This window comes from Protopterus annectens, chromosome 9.part0 (assembly GCF_019279795.1).
Source record: "Protopterus annectens isolate FY-2018-M chromosome 9.part0, PAN1.0, whole genome shotgun sequence".
In the NCBI taxonomy this organism is placed as follows: domain Eukaryota; kingdom Metazoa; phylum Chordata; order Ceratodontiformes; family Protopteridae; genus Protopterus; species Protopterus annectens.
This window is the reverse complement of record NC_056743.1, coordinates 1458306194-1458328366: the sequence shown is the minus strand read 5'-3', so window position 1 is coordinate 1458328366 and position 22173 is coordinate 1458306194. Positions and strand designations below refer to the sequence as shown.

Below are 22173 nucleotides of genomic sequence, written 5' to 3'. Positions count from 1 at the left end.
AAATACATAAATAGATAAAACAGTATCTATCTAAAATGCCTCAGAGACAGTGACTCTTCAAAACCAGGAAACCAGCAGTAGTTACTGATATGAGTAGGATCAAAAGTGCAGGAGCAACCAGCGTGAACTAGATCTTTAAAACAAACACATATAATCTGTACTGTTTGTGAACAATTTAAGGCTACAGTGGAAATAAGTGTAAACAAAAAGCACTAGCACCAAACACAGTGAAAAAGCACAAAAACAATCAGGTTAATACATCAATTTAATACAAATCTATAAGGTAGTATACATCCCAGACCGTTTTCAGCTAACAGGCTTTCTTCAGTGGAACAAAGGTAATTACTGATATAAAGTGACACACATACATACATAGAGTGAACCATCCAATAAGAATCTTCCCTAGATTCAACACCATGGAATCCCCGATTTCTAAAAAATCCAAAACCCATACCCACCCTTTAAACATATTAGGAGGAGGGGTAGGAGGAAACATAGAAGGTACAAAGATAGATACAATCGAGGGCCTTTTACAAACACTTACGAGACAATAGATTGCAACATTTTGAATATTTCCAGCACTGTTTTAACAGATGATCAAAAGAAACTTTTGAATAAAGGTTTGAACTTCGTTCCTGGTTTTTCTGTGGACGAATCTGATATAGTAAATGATGTTAACAATTTTTGTCGGAGGATTAACCTTAAACTTTTCTTTGGGTCTAGACAAAACTCTCAAAGATCTAATGAATTTACATTTCACAAATCAGATTTTGTTCCACCCATGAACCAAGATCTAGATATTTTTCAACAGGCAGTACTTAAGGACATACATTTCAAGCTTGATCAGTTTGTCCCTCTCGAACACAATCTATCTATTACTGAACAACAGGCATTACAACAACTAAAATATAACAAAAACATTGTCATTACTCAGGCAGATAAGGGTGGGGCCATAGTTATCATGGATACAGATTATTATCTGGGGGAGGGAAATGGACAATTGTCCAACCCATCCCATTACATGAAAATGCCTATTGACCCCACACCAAACTTCAAGCAAGAAATTGATGAGTTTTTGGATCTGGCAGTCTCTGAGGGTATTATTTCAGATATGGTGAGGCACACCTTATGGTAAATAATCCTCAGAAACAAACGTTATTTCTTTTGCCAAAGATACATAAATCCCTCAGTAAACGCCCTGGAAGACCAATTGTTTTGGGTATGGATTCTTTAACTGAACCATTTTCTGAGTTCTTAACACTATATCTCAAACCACTTCTTGGCTTCATTTGTGCCAGAATATAGGACACCACACAATTTTTACAAATAATTTCTGACAGTCAACTAGAACCTGAATTGCTATTATGCACTCTGGATGTCAAAGCCTTATATACCAATATACCACACTGGGCCGGACTGGAAGCCCTTAACTTTTGGCTAGAGAAAGCACAACTATATCCTGTGGGCTTCAACATACTTTTGGTTTGTATGGCAGAACATATTCTGAATAAAAATGTATTCCATTTTCAGGGTGAATGCTATTGGCAACTTAAGGGTACTGCTATGGGAGCTTCTTTTGCTCCCATATATGCAGACCACTTCATGGGATACATTGAGGAGCATCTAATTTCTGATTCCACCCATAATTTATATCATAAGGAACTGGATATTTGGAGTAGATATCTGGATGATTGTTGGTTGGTTTGGCGTTCGGATGAGGAGTATCTTGCAGAATTTGTGTCGTATCTAAATCAGAATAAATGGGGCATTGAATTTACATCAACTAGTAACCAGTCTGAGATTAATTTTCTGGATGTTACTATCACTCGGAATCCAGATGATACTTTACAAACCAAAACATTTCACAAATATCCCCAATATAACAACTTGTTACATGCTGCTAGCATGCATCCCAACCACATCATTCAGAATATACCCAAATCTCAGTTCCTCAGGATTCATAGAATTTGTTCCTCAGATAATGAATATGAAGAATCCCAGCAAGACCTGGTTAACAGGTTCAGAGCTAGGGGCTATAATGAGTTTGACATCCAGGGTGCCCAATAGGTTGCTTCTAACTCGACTAGAACTTCACTTCTCACATATCGTGGCAAAACCCATACTGAACAGGATGACTCCATCTGCTTCATTACCACATTTGGACGGAACATCAATTTAGTAAGAAATACCATTTTCAAACATTAGAACATTCTTATTGCTAATGATGAACTAACACCTTTGATTGGTGACAAGTTTAAGTATGGGTACAGAAGAGGCAGGACATTAGGTTTCTTCTTTTCTCACTTCAAAAGAGTCAGTTTGGCAGGAGCTATACATCATCAGTTAACTATGACAGGTGATAGATTATGGGGCACCTATAACTGTGGCCATTGCTCATCTTTTCCATTTATTTTTACATCCAAACAGTTCACCAGTAATAACAACAGCAAGGTATACGACATGAAATTCTTTGGCAATTGCAACAGCGATTGGGTTGTGTATCTCGCAACATGCTCATGTGCTTCTTTTTATGTTGACAAACATCACGATCACTTTGTCTGCGTATGTCTGAGCATCGTAGTGACATACGAACCAAGAGAGAGAGACTAATGTCTTATATAGACACTTAACCATAACTAAGCTCAATTCCAGTTCACTATTATTGATAAGATCCTTGGTGACAGATCCAACAAACAGGGATGGCACTCAGTCCTCACAAAGAAAGAGAAGTATTAGATCATCAAAGTGGGTGCTTTGTTTCTACTTGGCTTGAATGACCATTTGTAAATTTATGAATTTTTATCATCATTTTTAGTTATCATGTTTACTATTATTATCACATGTATTGTCATCACAAATGTATTTTTATTCTATATTTTCTTTTTATTTTCATACAGGAAACCATTTGAATCTAGGGAAGATTCTTATTGGATGGTTCACTCTATATATGTATGTGTGTCACTGTACATCAATAATTTCCTTTGTTCCCACTGAAGAAAGCCTGTTTGCTGAAACTGGTCTGCGATATATACTACCTTATGGATTTATATTAAATTGATGTAGTAACCTCATTGGTTTTTGTGCTTTTTCACTGTGTTTGGTGCTGGCGCTTTTTGTTTACTCATATTGGTCCTAGTCGTGCACCTGGTCCTACTTGCGAAGGTTTCGTTTCTGGTTTTTACAGTGGAAATAAACAAGTATCAGAATACTGAGATGAAAATGATTTTTCACTCTTTTAATTATTTTTAATGTATGAGTTCCTTTTTTCTGAAAGTACTTGGCTTTTACCTGGACTATGATTATTACTTGCATCAGTTTCTATGGTCATTGAATCTATTATGCACACTAATTGCTGTTCTGTAAATATCTTGTAGGTATGTGCAGGCCTTGCCTTTGCCTGCTAATAGTAAGGCACAGGGTACCTCAAAAAGTAGGACTGCTAAGAGTCTTCTTTATGCTATGGGTCATGGCACACTGCATGTCATGTAGCTTCCTCAGATGTTCAAAACCAAGGGCTACAGAAAAGACTCATCTGCATTTGGGCTACAGTGTACCACCCTTAAGAACCTATAATATCAACTGTGATACTATGGAAACAAGGTATCTGGTGTAACAGTAGGTAGAGGTCATGTTTTTTTTTTTAATTGTAAGCCACGGATGGACATGGTGGGTACTCACTGGGCTGCTGATTTTCTTTCTACTGGAAAATGTTTAGCTTCTCCTCTAACATCTGACCATTCCCATGTATAGAACGGAGGCCTGGAATATATGCCAACTATATCTGTACACAGGCAGTGTGAAAGGTTAATAACATGAGCGTCAGACTACCCTGAATAAAATCCATCTGTTATGTGAATGCTAAGAAAAAGCATATCCAGGTGTGAAAAAAGTAGAGTGTTGATAAAGAGAATGGTTTACAGCATTAATTTCAAGTCTGTCCATATTTGTTTTAACTTACCCATCATCACTCACTTAAATATATGTCATGATGAATTTATTACCAACAGGTGACAATTAATTTCGTGCCCTGCTTATGTTTCAACATGTCTGTAGATTTTATCAACTTCTTAAACAATTTTTACACCAATACATTAAAGTTATGAAGGGTGAAGAGTTTTGTGAGATGTTGGTTCTCAGAAAGTATGAAAAGGCATAAACTGGAAGAAAGCCTATTGCTGTACCAGAAATCTGACAGTACTTAGATAACATTATGATATTAAAGTTTACAACCTTCACTCTTCCTCTCAAATACTTAAAGGTCTTCCTTTCTACTGCTACCATACTAATACGTAATTGTAATACTAAGAGTTTTGCCACTACTGTAGGCAGACCTCTCAACTGTACCTGGAATGTTCCTATTTTCTGGCTTGTTTTACCCCTACAAGTGATTTACCTAATTTCTGGAGGTAATTCCCTATTAATAGGCTTGAGTGACCCTTCACATAGTTTTCTGAATCTACATCATCACACATAATTGTGAAGTTGTCTAAAAACCACACTACATGACCAAAACACTAGTGGCACCAATAATTCAATGAATGAGAACACACGTTACATCAACCATTTTCAGAAGCAAAAACAAATAGCCTTGTTTGGGATCATCTTGCAGTACAGTTCATTAATGTCTACATATCTCTTCGATAATATGCTTATATTTTTTCCATAATTTTGTCACTCCAGTTGTATTTCTGAGTAGTACCCACATTCCAACAGGAAGCAGAAAGAGTTATGTACTATTTAATATTCAGATTTTATACTAATAAGATATCCAGATTTTGTATTGGATGTAATTACTTTTCAACAGCCTTTACATCTATTTTCTATTTTATATTCACCAAATGCCATTTCAGTGACACATAAAGAGCGAACTACAAGTTAAGCGAACGGCCAGATCACTGATTTTGTTCCTAGAGAAAAAAATCAGTAGGTCAACCAGACATGACACACCAGCTTAAACATTACAAAAATGGGGGGCTGTGCCCCCACCCCCCAACTAAATATACTAAGATTGCACTACAGTGGGGAAAAGGACAAATTCACAGTGACAGCCAAGCGATGTTTTCCCTAGGAAAAAAGCTGTGATCTGGCAGTTCGCTTAACTTGAAGTTCACTCTTTATGTGTCGCTGAAATGGCGTTTAGTGTTTAGCCATTTCGGTGTTTTAATATGGACCCAAACTTTAAAAAGCTACTCCCTGTGGTGCAGGATTTGATTCCCTCAGCATTCATTTGCCTATATTGTGACCTTGAGCAAGTCACTTAAACCAACAGTGATTTGCGACAATTGGGAATCTGGGCTAAGTTCCTTAATGGTCTCCTGGACTGCATGCTTAGTAACTACCTATGAGATCTTTAATGTGGGATGTCCCGAAGTCATCTTTTAACCAGATTTTGGATAGTGCTACTATATGTCTTTCTTCTGTGGTCAACCATGCTTCTAGTACTGCCTATTTATTGTTTACGCTAGAGATATTTGTTTAGTCCATCATAAAATATTTGATTTTCTGGAAAACCCCTGAGGACTACAGTTGATTAGTAATAGATTCAGAGGTATTTACTAGGCTAGTGACTACAAGGGCCTTTTTAAGCCTAGCCATGCATCCCAAATCTCTGACAAGTTCCGGTACTCTTTATAAGTGTAAGCAGGGGCTTGAGAGACAAAACATTTACAATCAGGGGCCTAGGAGATCAACCATTTGTAGGTTGTCTGTGTCCATTAGAGACATAGCTGCCAAACCGTGGATGAATTTCCTGTTTCCCATCCAGTTGTCCAAGTTACATTTGAATTAAGTTAGGGAGGAACTCTGCTTCACAAGGATGGGGAGCCTAATCCAGAGATGGAGTAGTTTCTGGGATATATACATGTCTCTCCAGCAGGTCCAATTTATATCACAGGCAAGGTTTATGTCCTTAGAATGGGTAGTTCTGGTGTTTTGTGAATATGCAGAAGGTCCATCAGAGTAAGGTCTGACAATGCCCTGTATGCTAGGTATAGATCATTTTGCATACACCCTGTATTCTTTTAGTGAGAAACCTCTATGAACATTCCAATTGTTGGATATGCCTGGTTAGGTACATACTAAAGGGAGCACTGTACTCAGTGATAGGTCTGATGAATGCTGAATAAAGTGGAACAGTGGCTTCCTTGGACCTAGATGCCATCCCTTTGTTTATAAGTTGTGCAACATAGAATAATTTCCTCACTACTGTAGATGCATGATGGTCAAAGGCTTAATTACTGTCTATATTTACCCTAAGCCTCTGATTACTTGCCTTGTCCTTCATAAAATATTTGCTTTTCTGGTAAACCACTGAGGATTACAGTTAGTCAACAACAGATTCAGAGGTGTGTTGTCAATATGATAGTTACCAGGTGGATGACTTCCCAGTGGATACTATTAAGCATTTCTTGACATTAAGTTTTAGTCCATGGTTCTGATACCAGTTGTTTGTCTGTGTCAGCCCTTCCTGGAGAGCATTTCAGTCAATGTGGGATTCAATGACAGTTCCTAATTTACAATCATCTGCAGATTTAGTCAACAAGAGACCATTTACATTTGCTTTGACTTCAGAGAAGTAAACACCAAAAAGGAGCAGTCCAAGGACCGATCTCTGAGGGACTCCACCCCAGTTCTAATTTTCTGGGTCCTGTTGTCTGTGAGCCAGTTGGCTATCCACCAGGTGACATATAGGATTGTACATAACCTCTTGAGTTTGTCAACAATGTCCAAGTGGAGTATTTTGTCAAATGCTTTGTCCAGGTCAAAGTAGACTGTGCGAACCATTTTTCCATCATCCTTTGCTTTGGTGACCTTCTCAAAGAAGTCCAACAGATTGAGTAAGCATGGCCTGCCCTTGACAAAACCAAATTGGTTTGGGTCCAGTGACTGGAGGTTTACTATATCATTATTGATCATTTTCATCATAATTCTTTATATAGCTTTACATATATGACTAGTGAAACTTATGGGTCTGTAGTTTTCAGGGCTTGTAGATGGCACACCTTTGTGCAGTGGGATGATTGTTGCTGTTCTCCATTCATGAGGCATGAAGCCTGTTTGAAGGCTACAGTTAAATAGCAATTCCAGAGGGCCTGATATGTCATGTTTCATGATATTTAGAGGGCATCCTGGGATATTGTCTGGGTCCATTAATGCAGTGTTCTTGGTCTTAGAGAGAACATTAAGGACCTGTTCCCTAGTGATAGTGAGGGATGTTATATTTGATGGCATTTCCTGAGGGAAGTTTGAGGGGGAGAGAAGGGTAACGTGGGAGCTGAAGTTATCAGCCACAGTAGGTTTGCTATATCTTCTGGCTCAGTATAGGTGGCTCCATTTACAATGAGCTCTGCACACAAGTGTGTATTGCCTTTGAGGTTGCAGACATAGCTAAAGAATGCCTTGTCATAGTCTTTGGCCTGGATGGGGGGCAAATTTACCTTGAATTTGGCATTGGTAGACTTTATTTGTCTTCTGAGATGTTTGTTTAGTTTGATGAGAGTTTTTTATACTGCTGGGGGCTGCACCTCTTAATTTATGCCATGATTTTTTTCCTTCTGTTATACAACCTATTGATTTTGCGATTCCACCAGGGCAGCTTTTTTCTTGAGTTTGTTCTGTACTTCTTCAAGGGTGGGTACAGCTGCCTCTGTGCAGCTATTAACATGCTTGTATAGGGTTTCTGTGAACAGTTCTGCTTAGAGAGCGGTGTTCTCAAGGTTTATGGAGGCTTAAAATTCTGCCAGGTTATCACTTATTAGCAGGAAGTTAGCTTTAGAGTAGATCCTGAGTGTTCCAGATTTAGCTTCAGGTCCAAGATTTATTTTTACTTCAAAGGAGACCATTTTGTGGTCATGCATTACCAGGGAAGACACTACATTAAGAGGTGTGCAGCACTCTCCCATATTAGTGAGGACCAGATCCAGTAAGTTTGCATCCCTGATTGGTGTAATGACAATCTGGTCAAGGGTGTTTTGGTTTATAAATCCAGGAATCTCTGTGCATGTACATTTGGTGTTGTATAGGATTCCCAGTTAATGGTGGGTAATTAAAGTTGCTCATGAATATGGTATTGAGTTGGATGGTGAGTGTTTCCAATACATTTAAATACATGGTATGGGTTACCTGGGTCATAGAGGGAGACCTATAGCTTGCAAGTAAATGGCATTGGATTTTGTCTATGGAGATTTGAACATGGAGCAGTTTTAGTGCATTGTCCTGTTTGACCAGCCTTGAGGTATATTTATTTCTGATGTGAATCAAGGCAACTCCACTTTTAGTCCCTCTCTGTGTAGTATCTGGTCTAAATGTGTAGAAGGTATTATAACCTTGCACTGTCAGTGTGCTCTCTGTGGCTTTAAACCATGCCTCATTGACTGCACATATATCAGCAAGGTAAAGAGAGCTTCTAGGGAGTGGAGCTTTTGTTTAGATTCCTAGGCCTGAGCAGTAGTACCTTTAGATTTTCTTGGTTTCTTGGAAGTACTTTCAGCTTGGCATTTCCTAAAGAAGACACTATGGGGAAACACAATGTTTTAGCTAATATTTGAAAGCCCAAAGTGGAAAAGTGCAGAACATTCCTTGCAAAGCAGCATGGTCTGCTGACCATTTCCTTCCATGATGATAATATTGCATCCCCTTAGAATGACACCAGAAATACCAGAACCTAAGCCAATTATTAAAGTCAGTAATCTTTTGTTCATATTGTGGAATCATCCTTGGAGAAGGTAAAGTGTTGCTCAGTTCTAGGCTCATGCCAGCCTGGGACACATATTCCGAGAGCCCCATGATATCTCTCTTCATATAGCCTAGGGAGGTACATCTCAGGTCATTAACATCCACATGGACTATGACTGAGTCATAATGGTACTTGTGGTCCAATGACCTGAGTGCGTGCATAATATGGTGGGTCCTAGCCCCTTATAAGTAAGTGACCATGACTTTCTCCTTACTCAGCCTGGTGATAAGGACATCAGTGTGCCTCAAGATGGAGGTTCCAATGACCAGAATATTAGACTGTGTGGTGGCTTGCCTTATGGGCTTAGAAGTAAATGATCCATCAGATGTGACTTTGTGTTTTGATGTGGGTGTTGTTTTGAAAGTATGCATTTGGGGTTGCTGAGGGTATTTCTTATGTGGACTTCATCTAGTAGGTCTTTGGAGCTTAGGAAGGTTATATTTAAGTGCTTCAGCATAAGCGGGTGTATATGTCTGCTTTGAATTGTGTGTGATGGGTGCAGCGTGTGTTCTACTGACAACATTATTGACATTAGGAGCACTTTTATGTGAGAGCTTGATCTCCAGTGACATTGTGTAACTACATTTCTTACACACCATATCAGTTTGTTTGAAAATTAACTGGCTGTCAGTAAACATGAGGCAATGTCTACATTGCCTCAGGATGCCCATATCCACCAAGCTGGTAACGGAGATAGTGGGAAAGTTCATATCCATGGCAACAGACCCTTACTTATTGATTAGACAGTTGGATTGAGAATATAAAGCAATGTCAGGAGTATCCTGTTTGCAACTCTGAAGACAGTATTTGTCACTGCAAACTAGTTGTCCTGTGTGCAATTAGGTATTGGTGAAATTTCAGCTGTGCTTTTATAGGAAAAATGTCACTCAAGGTATCTGCGTATAAACAGGGCACTACCAAATACTTGAGGGGAAACTAATAAGTAAACCCTGAAAATTTAAGGATGAAGTATGTAAGCAGATAGTCAAGTTAGAGACAAATCAATCAGTACTTATTGAAAAAAGAGAATTAGCTTGTCAAGAATGATGAAAAGAGGGGTCTCACCACAGCTTCACTCTGTTGGGATACACTGCTCCTTCGCTTCTTCTCTTACCAGAAGCAAAACATTAGCACCAGTCCCAAGATGAAATGATGCAAGGGTCTGCAGGCTTGTTGTAACCTTTTTCCTGGTAGATGCCTTGAATAGCAACCAGACCAATCAGGAACTCCAAGCATAGACACTCACTGTCCAACGAGTAATAGTGAGGATCAATGCACTTTGCTCCTTCTCTCACCAGGAGCACAATATAACCACAAATTCCAAGCTGTCACCTATGAAGTATTATTATGCTTTCCCATGATCAGCAGTCTCCAGGAAATAATGTTCCCATGCTTCTTCTTCCACCAAGAAAAAAACAGAAGCACTAATCGCAAGATGACTACAGAGAGGCAGAATGTGGGCTTTCCAATAATTGATGGTCTTGTAAAACATGTTTAAAGGTAAGATGAAAAAAATGGTGTAATATCTTAAGCACTGCAGTGTGCACTAAGCAGTTAGATATGAAAAAGGGGGTGACTTAAATTTTAGCTGTCCAAGTGGAGAGCCACTAATTACATTGAAAGGGGGTAGGCAGTTTGTATACTGGTTCTATGGAATACCGTGGGATGGCCAACACATTTAAATAGTAGAAGAGGAGGGATTTCACAAAATGATAATTCTGTGTTTACTCTTAACAGCCAATGAAAGGGGAGATGGTAGGAGATACGTTATCAAATTAACATAAGGGGCAGGCAACTAGAAAGGCAGTTGTGTTTAAGAACACAACACCACCAGGGTGCGAGGATGGGTTAAAAAATTCTGTGCAACTTACTAGGGACACAACTGTGGTCTCTTTCAAAGTTTTAATATGCAATTAAAAGCAGACTACAAGTAAAATACAGTGTAAAGAAAATAAATCACAGTATACAGCACAGAAGAAGGCAATAAAGTAATACATAAAACAAGAAAGCAAAAGTAAACTAACCTTTCCCTCGCAGCAAGTTGTGCCAGAGTCTAGGTGAGCTTTTCAGTAAAGCCAAGCATTAGAATTTTATACTTTTTATTGTTCAGAAAATGCATGTTCATGCACAACCTGATATTCTACTAATTTTTAAGTGAATCAGAGAAATATTTAAAAATTGTCCCTAATTTTGGACTTTTGCCTCCTGCTATTTTTTGCTTTGTCCATAATTCTTGAGGAAGGAAGTTAAGTGGCATGAAACAAGCAATGTTAAGCAGAATTCTATGTCCTTAGTAACCAGTGTTAGGCAATGAAAGGTAACATTTAGCCCAGAAAAATAAAGGTTTCTGTCTGACAAAGCAGTAAGAGGATCCCACAGCTATACATACAGAACACCACAATTTCATTACAACTCATTATTGGGGTGCCTCATTGAATCAAGTAGTTTTGAACATTATGCATAAATGCAGACATTTTGTAATATTGGGGTTATCATTTCTTTCTCTTTTATCTGTAGGAGAAGTCTCACTTTTATTATTAGCTGTCCCTTAGATAAGCAAGAAGCAATTTAAATATTTTAAATGTATGTTATTTTATCACTCAAGTTTAATACCAAAAATGTAGCCTGGCTTTATTTTGAATGTAAATCTTCCCTAGCGTATACCATATTAAGGACACCCCTCATAAAACTGATACAATCATTAGAAGTCTGGGTACATTTTTTGATAATGAGCTGATTATGAACTGTTCTTTCCCAACCAAGTTTAAATTGTAGCATTCAGCCTAGCACAGTTAATTTCCAAATTAATTTCCCCTGGAACAAAATAAGTCATAGTTCCTCACTATGCATCCTTTAATAAACTTTTTATTGAATATAATGCCTCTTCACAGTGTACCTCTCCAAACACCTTGACCCACTAGAAAGGCTCCAAAGATTTCTAACTAAGAAGATCACTAAACTAAGTTCCATAAATGTATACTGATCAATTAAATGACCTTTGACTACACTCCAATCTCATACAGCCTCTTAGACAGTAATCTTTGCTTAGTGTTCCCTGCCCAGGAAGACGCTTCTCTAGTGCTACCCTAGTCAATCTGCTTCCCATTTACAGGACTAGCAGTGCTGCAAATACTCATAATAACAACCTTTCTCTTAATTTATTTATAATTTGTTTTCTATGAAAGCCCAACTGGGCCAGAGCCCATTTTCGGTCAAGGCCCAGGGAGAAATTCTCCAGACGCATGTCTTTGGAATGTGGGAGGAACCTGGAGCACCCAGACGAAACCCACATGAACACAAGGAGCACATATAAACTCAGCGCAGATGGTACCCTAGCCAAGGACTGAACCTGAGAACCTCTTGCTGTGAGGAGACAATGCTAACCACTGCACTGTTGCACCACCCTTGCTCATTGACAAATAAGCAGGGCCTCCTAGTGTGATAGAACTCATCATAACCACTAGAGAACTGGTTTCCCCTAGATGTTGAATAAAGCAACACTTTAACCACTTTTAAATATAGACAATGATTGTGAAGGCATTCATAAATTCATCCTGGGATACATTGTATGGCTGTCTCGGACTGGGTAGCTAATACTTTTACAAGTAAGTTGGGCTTACTTTGTTTAGGCTTCTCTGTTGTCATCAAGGCCACGTGATTCATAAATACACATGAACCCAATAACAGTACATAGTATGATTTAGTGCACTAGACTTGATACAAAAATAATGTAAGTTTTGATTAATGAAATATTTTTATAGTCACTACTGACAATGGAACCATCCACATACGTACTTACAGCATTAGTTATTTTACCGTTAGTAATTTAGTGCCACCATTATGTCAGAATGAGTTCTTCATTTAAGTTACACCCAGGATCTGAACTGTAGGCATGATTTTATTTAATTTATTTTACATTTGTTGACCGGGCTAGTCCAGCTGGATTTATGTCCATTTTTAGTGGAGGCCCGGGGAGAAAAGCTCCAGAGGTAAAAACTATTTTTACAAATACAAAAAATACATAGTACAAATGTGTTATGCAATGGGAAAAATAAAATGTAATCACATATGTTATAGATCTTAGCTAACTAAAAAAGCTAAATCAGAAAGTGATTAAGTTAGAGGTTAACTATTAGCAGTACAAGCAAGTAAGGTAGGAAATATTAAAGTGAATAAAATAATATTTACAAAGAAAAGGGATATTTTGTCAATTGAAGAGTTGAGGTAGATGGGGGGATCCAAGTGGTTAAGGAATGTTTAAGATAGAGTAAGGTGCAAACAGGTTAGTCTGGGTTGGTACAAGAGCAAAGCCAGAAATTATTAAGATGTCTTAATAGTTGTTTCTTAAAGAGTGGAAGAGTGGGCAAAGAGGAGATGTCAGATGGAAGATTATTCCATATGTTACCTACTGAGTTAGAAAAAAGGCAGTTGCCTGCAGAATTAATAATTTTGGTAATATTAACAAGTAGTTTATCAGAGGAACGTAGTTGTTTCAGGTTAATATAGGGAGTCAAGAGGTTACAAAGAGCTGGTGTTTTAGAAGGTTGGTATAGAATTTTGTGTGCTATTAAAAGTTGTTGAAAAATGAGCTTGTTAGGGAGTTCCAGCCAGTGTAGTTGTTTTAGGTTTAGACAGTTGTGGGTTCTGAATTGGGATGAGGTGGCAAATCTGGCAATATTATGGTAAGATGTAATAAGTTTCTTAAGGTTACTTTTAGATAGATTAGTATAAATAGGGGAAGCATACAGAAGGGTAGAGATAAGGTGTGTTTGGGCTAAGGTTATCCTAGCTTCAGGTGTGAGGAAGGGCTTTATCCTGTACAGGGATCCTATTTTTTTATTAACTGCTTTTATTGTACTGTTGATTTGACAATCATAGTTAAGGTTATTATCGATAATAACACCGAGAAGTTAAGTTGTGGAATCCGGAGAAATAATGGTGTTGTCAGTTGCTGTAATACAGATGTTTGACAAAGTCGATTTACGGGTCGGTGAAAAGAGTAATAATTTAGTTTTCTTAGGGTTAAGGAGTAGACAGCGATTGGAGAACCACTGTTTTACAGTTGAGAAGGCTGATTGAGTTTGAATCTGGAGTTCGGTTTGAGAAGAAGCAGTGCAAATAATGGTGGAATCATCTGCATATTGTATGCAGGTAGTGTTAGGGATAGATGATTGGAGGTCATTAATCTTCTTCTTCTTCTTTCGGCTTATTCCTGGTTAGGGGTCGCCACAGCGGATCACCTTGTCTGCACATTGAATGGCAGTGGAGTTTTACGGTGTCGAGTTGCCACCTAACCTTCCACAGAAGGTACACTCACACGCACACCTAGGGCCAATTTAGAGTGTCCAATCCACCTGCAGCATGTCTTTGGGATGTGGGAGGAAACCGGAGCACCCGGAGGAAACCCACGTGACCACAGGGAGGACATGCAGACTCCGCACAGAAGGCACCCCAGCCGAGGATCGAACTGGAAAACCTCTTGCTGTGAGGCAGCAATGCTAACCACTGCACCACCGTGGCCGCCCGATTGGAGGTCGTTAATAAAGATGGAAAATAGAAGTGGGCCTAGGATAGACCCTTGAGGTACTCCTAAAGAAATAGGGAGGAGAGCAGATAGTGAGTTTTTCCAGAGTATGGCTTGCTGACGGTTTTCTAGATAGGAAGAAAACCAGGTTAAGGAAGAGGGATCCAGGGCCAGAGATTTTAGTGTGTGCAGAAGAAGTGTATGATTCACCATATCAAAGGCTTTTGATAGGTCTATGAAAAGAGAAGATGTAAGTTTATTATTGTTGCAGTTGAAGTTTATGGTATTGGTAAAGGAGAGTAAAGCTGTGGTGGTACTGTGAGCAGGTCTAAAACCATGTTGAGTGTCAGCTAGAAGGTTGTTATGGAGGAGATGGTTGAGTAGTTGTTTATGTATACATTTTTCCATGATTTTAGCTAAGGGGGATAGAAGTGCTATGGGATGATAATTGGAGAAATCATAAGATTTGCCTCCTTTATGTAGGGGTATAATATGTGATATCTTCCAGACTGATGGAAAGATACCTTCTTTTATTGATCTGTTTATTAGGATAGAGACAGGGTAAGCTTCATAGCTTGATCTCTGGGCAGTCTACTGAGCAGTCTATAATTCATGAAAATAGTTGACCCATTTGTCCAAGAAGGCCATAGTAAAGATATGTCACAGAAAAGTGTGGGGAGTGGGATGGTGTCAGGAGTAAGAGAAGTAACTTTTGGAATACCAGATTAGTTGGTCATAGTTTCAGCAGATTCACTTTAGAGATATCTGAGGGAGTAAACAACACACTGAGTCTTAGTTATAAAGGATAAGGACAATCAGAACAGACAGCAGTTCTAAATTTCATCAGATGATCAGGCCACAGAAAAGCCCTGGGAACCACATGAAAAGGGAAAGTGAAACAAAAAATAATAATAACATTAGGAGCTGATGAGTTGGCCTGCAATTGTGCCCACATTTCCTGAAGAAAGCATAAGTCACTTAAGTCTGAATTTGGTACAGTGATATGCAGATAATTTCCATGTCCATCTAGCAACCTCACGCATTAGTTTTAATGATGCCCTGATCTTCAGCAAGCTGAAAAATAAAGGGAGAGGGTATAGAATTTATGTCCTTGAAGTCAGAGATGAGACCATCATTGAGTAGAAAATGCAGAACCGAATAAAGGGATATTGGGGACCTCAATGAGTAGAACACGTAGATGTCACAAGAGTCGTAGTGTCAGATGTGTAAAACATTTCTAAAGTTCTGAACTTTCTGATATGCACTTGGACTGCAAGGTAACTAGACAACATTTTAAATGGCTGCTGGAGTGTGATAAAATGGCAAGCAGACATAGATAACAGATTAAGAATTAACAGATGTTGCAGATGTACACAGGTTAAAAATTAATGGAAGAATAATAGAATTTCAGTTCCACTAAGCCAATACTCTGGCTCCTAAGTCAAAGAATGTGAATGCCAGGGATTTAAATATTTTTCTGCAACTTTCACAAACCTGGTGAGTTGGTGATCAGGCTGCTAGACAGTACTGATACATTCTGAAGCAAAACATAACAGTTATCAGATCAGACGTTCACAAATGCATGTAGTTACGATCACTGAATAAACAAAGTCCAGGTTTACTCATAGGAGAATACCACTTAAAATCCAATCGCTTAGGAAATAAAAAAACAAAAAGCAGTCAAAAAATAGGATGGTTTAGGCAGTGACTGCTGATTCCATGGCTCACGCACTGGCCATGATACAGTGATGTCCCACTGATGTCCTTGTCCCTGCTGCCAACCCTTCCATTAGTTAAAATAGTACCCAAACTTTAATCAGGGTGATAAACAAAGAGAGATGGTCTAGGCAGTGACTGCTGATTCCATGGCTCACGCACTGGCCGTGATACAGTGATATCCCACTGATGTCCTTGTCCCTGCTGCCAACCCTTCCATTAGTTAAAATAGTAGCCAAACTTTAATCAGGGTGATAAACAAAGAGAGATGGTTTAGGCAGTGACTGCTGATTCCATGGCTCACGCACTGGCCGTGATACAGTGATATCCCACTGATGTCCTTGTCCCTGCTGCCAACCCTTCCATTAGTTAAAATAGTACCCAAACTTTAATCAGGGTGATAAACAAATAGGATGGTTTAGGCAGTGACTGCTGATTCCATGGTTCAAGCACTGGCCGTGATACAGTGATATCCCACTGATGTCCTTGTCCCTGCTGCCAACCCTTCCATTAGTTAAAATAGTACCCAAACTTTAATCAGGGTGATAAACAAATAGGATGGTTTAGGCAGTGACTGCTGATTCCATGGCTCACGCACTGGCCGTGATACAATGATATCCCACTGATGTCCTTGTCCCTGCTGCCAACCCTTCCATTAGTTAAAATAGTACCCAAACTTTAATCAGGGTGATAAAAAGAGATGGTCTAGGCTTCAATTCCATGCGGTAGAAATACGGGAATAGTTTAAGTATGGCAAATTTTAGTAGACACTACACATCTATTTCTATATTCACTTGTCTTCTGAATGTAGAGTCAACAGTATAACACTTTCTCTGACCAAGCCATATCTGCACCTGGCTGTTATAAGGCATCCATTGCACTGTGTCTGTCCATGAGAACAAATCACATTCATTTATGAGTCACAGTTTAAGTCCTTGCTGCCAACTAGAGTAGGCTAAGTACAGAAACTCTCTGTCACAACTTCATCTGTGCAGGACATTTCTGGTTCTTTGTATGTATTTTCAGTGTGGAAATTGCAAGGCTTAATCCCCCTTTTTAATGTTTCTTATTTAAGACCCCTGCATCTTAATTTTCAGCAAATATTCTCACAGGACTTTTGTAATATTTTGCAGAATATTGAGCTAGGTTTAAACACTGAATTTCCAGTACAACTTGAGGGTCCATCTCCTGTGTTAGGATGTTGGCAGAAGGCCATTTTTCATGCTGTCTTCATGTTCTTGCAGAAATACTGAGCATGAAATGTGACTGCATTTCTGTTGCATCTGGTTGGGTTTCCATGCTGAACCATACAGAAGGGACTGGCCCAGACTCAAAACAGTTATGAAACTAATCAAAATAAACTGTTAGCCCTCAGAGAGCCACTGTTCTCATTTTCCAAATGTACCAAATTAAACAGATGTTTCAGAAATAACTAATCCTCTCTTCTAACAGAAATGATGGTAGCAATTCAGCTTAGAAGGAATCCTGTTTGATTTAGTTAATTAATTACTGGGCTACAGTCTCATAGGTAGCTTGTAAAATAGTTGGAAGAGCCACATACTTTTTTTTTTTTTTTTTTAGTTCTGCCATCTTTTATACCTGTATTAGATTACCCATGATGTCGCTAAGAAGCTTGTCGCATTGGCGGTAGGTTTGCCATAAGTGCAGCAATTCCCCACAGAGACAGGAATATGATAATCTCCGGTAGGAACTGTTTAATCATGTGAAAGGTTTCAAGAGATTCACAGGCCAAGGTTCCTAATGGATTTCTGAGGAATATTGCCTGAGTGAATATTATTCACACACTATCTCATATTGCTTCATCTTTTGCCCACTTTTATCAGTCAGCATGGTCATGATCCAGGACAGACAGGGCATGCACAACTGAAAAGGACATTAAGTGAGCTTTGGGAATAAGTGTGACTTATACTGGCTTATCACCATTTATACCTGTCTGACCTTTGCAGCTGTTTACCTTGCTATTTCGAAGTCCTAACTTTGGGAGATTACTGACAAAGCAGGTACAAGAAATTAGAACAAATGAAGAAAGACTTGACTAGTCCCTGGCTTTGTTATGTGGCACAATTACGCCTAGTCTAAGGGGCAATACTAATGATAATTAGAATGAGAAGGGCATAATAGCCATTGTAGCACATCTGGTCCTTGCATTGCTGCCTTAAAAAAATCACACACAGTGAGGATCTGACTGTCATGGCTCTGATCTGACATATTAAGCAACAAACCAAATCCTTAATAATCCTTAATAAATGTTAAAACAAAGAATGCTCTGTCCACAAAGGAAGGGAAATATAGTAACCTTTTTGTATAGGCTTTGCTGGAAATTCTGTAGACTTAGGGAGTTTAATACCAATAATCTAGTGAGATATTATTATGTGTGAGCCCTTGGTAGGGTTTCTCAACGATTCAAGGAAATACTATTCTCCTGGCCAGTTTCCAACTACCCTTTCATTAATGTAAGGGGATTTCTGTTGTTTTTTTGCAAAGCTCACTCTAGCCCATAAAGCTTATTTTTGAGGCTGCTACTTACATATCATTGATGACTGATCCATGTGAGTATCTTTTTGACAAAAATGTCTCACAGATCAAAATTAATATTTTTGAACAATTGATAGATATTGTGTTGAAGAATAATTTTATTATGTTTAAAGGTGTTTACTTTTTACGGAAAGAAGGGGTGACCATGGGGTCAACTTTGGTAGGTTATATGTAAATACTGTTATGCTTCAATGGGAGAAGAGGTTTTTATTAGAGTCTTTGTATTTTGCCAAATGTGTATTCTATACCCACTTTTTGGATGATATATTTATCCTTTGGAAGGGAAGCAAAGCTGACAAAGAAAGCTTTATAAATTACATTAACATTGCATCCTCCTTTTTGGACTTCATGTATACATTGAATGACACCTAAATTCCATATCTCAATGCTTTATTGAAAAAAGATTTAGAAAATAATAGGTTTATTTCTGAAATATTCAGGAAGGAAACATATTCTAAGAGGTTTTTTTTACATTTTACAAGTACCCACCCCATTTAAACAAAAGAAGGCTGTTATAAAAGGCCAATTTGTAAGAGCAGCGAGGATGGTGAGCACTTATGAGTCTTTTTCATATGAATGTGAACTATTGAAAAGTAAGTTTTTAAAATTAGGTTACCCTCCAGAATTGGTTAGGGATGTTATGACGGAAGTTATTAATAAGTGTGAGGGGATATTTTTAAACCAGTTTTGTATGTTGCACAATCTACGAGTCGGGGTGATACTGTGGTGACTGGATATGGCTCATTCATTATGATGGCCAGTAATGGAAATGGGGGTGTTTTTACTTTTTTTTTTTTTTTTTTTTTAGATGAGTCATTAGAAGAGGAGGGGAACACTGATATTGCTAATACTGATAGTTTTGAAAGTTTTAAAAGTGCCATCATCACAACTTATGGTTATAATAGTAATATTATTATAAATATTTTAATTAATAATTGGGAGATTTTGAATAATGAAAAGGAAATTAGGAATTTTGTTAGTGAAAGACCTATTACTATTTATAGAATAGGAAATAATTTAAAGATATTTTTGAGCAAAGAAGGTTATTTGCAGTGAAGGCACAGTGAAGAAATATGGGTCTTGTTCTTATAGGCAGTTTATTTTAGAAACTAACAGACGTATTGTTAATAATGTGGAGATATATTTGAAAGGAATATATTCTTGTAATACTGAAAAGGTGGTGTACATATCTATATGTCCCTTATGTTCTTGTTTTTATCTTGGGAAAACGAACAGGAAATTGAGGAATCATATGTATGAATATTTGAGGGGCATTAAACAGAAACATGAAACGAGTATATTGTCTAGACATATTTCTGAACAGCCTGGTCATTTTTTTCATTTCACAGTTCTTGAATCTTTATGAATGAAAGGGGAGGGGCGTGAATGTTACTATTGGAATGTCTTGAGCTCATTTGGCAATTGTTGCTGAATGAGGCTTGCTGGCATGGCCTGAATGATCAAATTACAATGTCAAGTATTTTGAAGTTAAGAGCTCTTGAAAGATAAACATTTAGTCTATTTATTATATATGTTTCCTCGTTTATTTATATTTTTATGTGGAAATGAATTTCATTGGAAATTGTCATGTGTATTTTTTGTATTTATGTAATGAATTTATGAGGTATTTGATCTGATTGGTTGAGCTTGGGGGGTGTGCTACAGCTGTTCTTTTAATTCAGGAAGTGAACTATTTAAATGCTAAATGTATGGATATCTTTGGTCTGATGAAGTTTCTTATTTAAGGAACAAAAGTGCTCATTTTGTTATTTTGTGTTTTTAAATATAGTGTTATACCTTTTGGTCCTTAATTCATAATTTTGGTGGCTTTAACAATGGGCTGCAGTTTTACAGGCATTGCCATATTCCTTTTCTTCACATATAAGAGTAGCCAACATGCAACTTAGATAGACTTCCAGTGTTCAACAAAAATCAGAATATTTTAAGCTTGCATTGCACTTTTTCAACTGTATTTTGCTTATTTGCTGTTTCATTGTAGCTGTTTTTACTGCAGTGACTGCTTTTTTCTGCAGTTTTAGGTTCTAGTACTTCTGCATTTCATAGCATAGGCTGTTTGGTATTACATGAGCACTAAAACCAGCCATCCTACATTAAGAAGGGCCACCTGCACTCTTGTGGCAGAAGTGTGTAGCCCAGGACCCATTTGAGTTGGTGACTGCAGGAAAAAGCTTCAGTTTTGAGCTTTCCTATTGGTTAATTTGTGTTAAAACTGTTTAACTCCAGCTATACTCTGTTGCATATCATCTACTCAGAGGCGATCTCTGCTTAACATATGAGGCCATGTCAAACCCAGAGCTGTTGGACATGCTACACTTAAAGAAATCCAAATCCCCCAGAGGCACACGTTCCAGGGATCTAACCCTTGTCATCACAGTAAACAAAACTTTCTGGAGGGATAGGTTCCTGACCCAGAGACTCCCCAGACTCTGGAATAGACTGCCCATACATGTCAAGCAGAGTGCCTCTTTGGCCCTCTTCAAAAGAAATCTTGACGATTGGATGGGAGAAAGGAAATTCACCCCGGGGATCACGTCAGTCACCCTGCTAGACAGAGGTCCAGGAAATAAATAGTGTGGGAAGAAATAGCCAGGGAATTGTTATGGATAGTCTTGTATAGGCCCTAGGGCCGACAGCCTAGTACCAACCTGTGAACCTATGTATTTAAGCCCTACATTTGTGCGTAGCTGCACACTGCACTGTGGGGTTAGAGCTGTTGTGCATAGACACAAATGCTTAGAAACACAATTTTTCCTTGATATCTTCTACAGAACCCTCCTTAGCTCCACTGCTTCTCTATGTGCAACTCAGTTGTGCATTGTTACCTAGGAAGCAACTCAGTTGCACATTCTGAGACAGTGACACAGTGTTGCACCCTTAGCCCTCTGCAGAATAGCCACCTTTGTTAGCTTCACAAGCCATTATTGGTCCATTTTGTCCATACCCACTAGTTACTGCAATATATGCCTGATGGATAGAGAGTTTCCCACCATTTCTCCAACCAACCTGACTGACATGGGCATCCTGAGGCAAAGTAGTATTTGCCTCAAGTATACTGACAACCACTTGCTCCTAAAGCAAACAAACACAGCATGTGAGAGATGTAACTATACTATGAAATTATAATCAGTCCTCTCACATAACAATATACAAGACATACAACAGGTTGTCTGCATACAGAAATGCCCTCACACACAAGATAAGGTTAAGACACATAAACCCACATATGCAGAGGTACTCACTAAGACCCTATCAGAAACCAGAGAACTCCCACTTGCAAACAACATATGCATACTGGCACATGAACAGAATCCACCAATACACATAACACATACCATTGGCTCAACAATTAAGCCCCTAAGGCAAAACACCTCAAAACCTTATGTTCTGGTCATAGGCGACTCAATAGTGATACACAAAGAAGTCCTCCTCACCAGGTTGAACAAGAAGAAAGTCACAGTCAGCTGCCTGTCAGGTGCCAGTATCCATCAAATCACACACACACTCAAGTTGCTTAGCAACAAGTACCGTTATGACCCTGTCATAGTACATGTTGGTGTGAATAACTTGGACTATATGAAGACAGACATAACCAAACTGTCAGATTATGTGTCCCAGGCAGGTA

At 38.5% G+C, this 22173-nt stretch overlaps 1 protein-coding gene across 1 annotated transcript in view; it reads right to left on the bottom strand.

Moving 5' to 3' along the window:
• The window catches only part of LOC122810699 (adhesion G protein-coupled receptor E2-like), a 343450-nt gene that overhangs the window by 298489 nt on the left and 22788 nt on the right, over positions 1–22173 (bottom strand). The window lies entirely within an intron of this gene.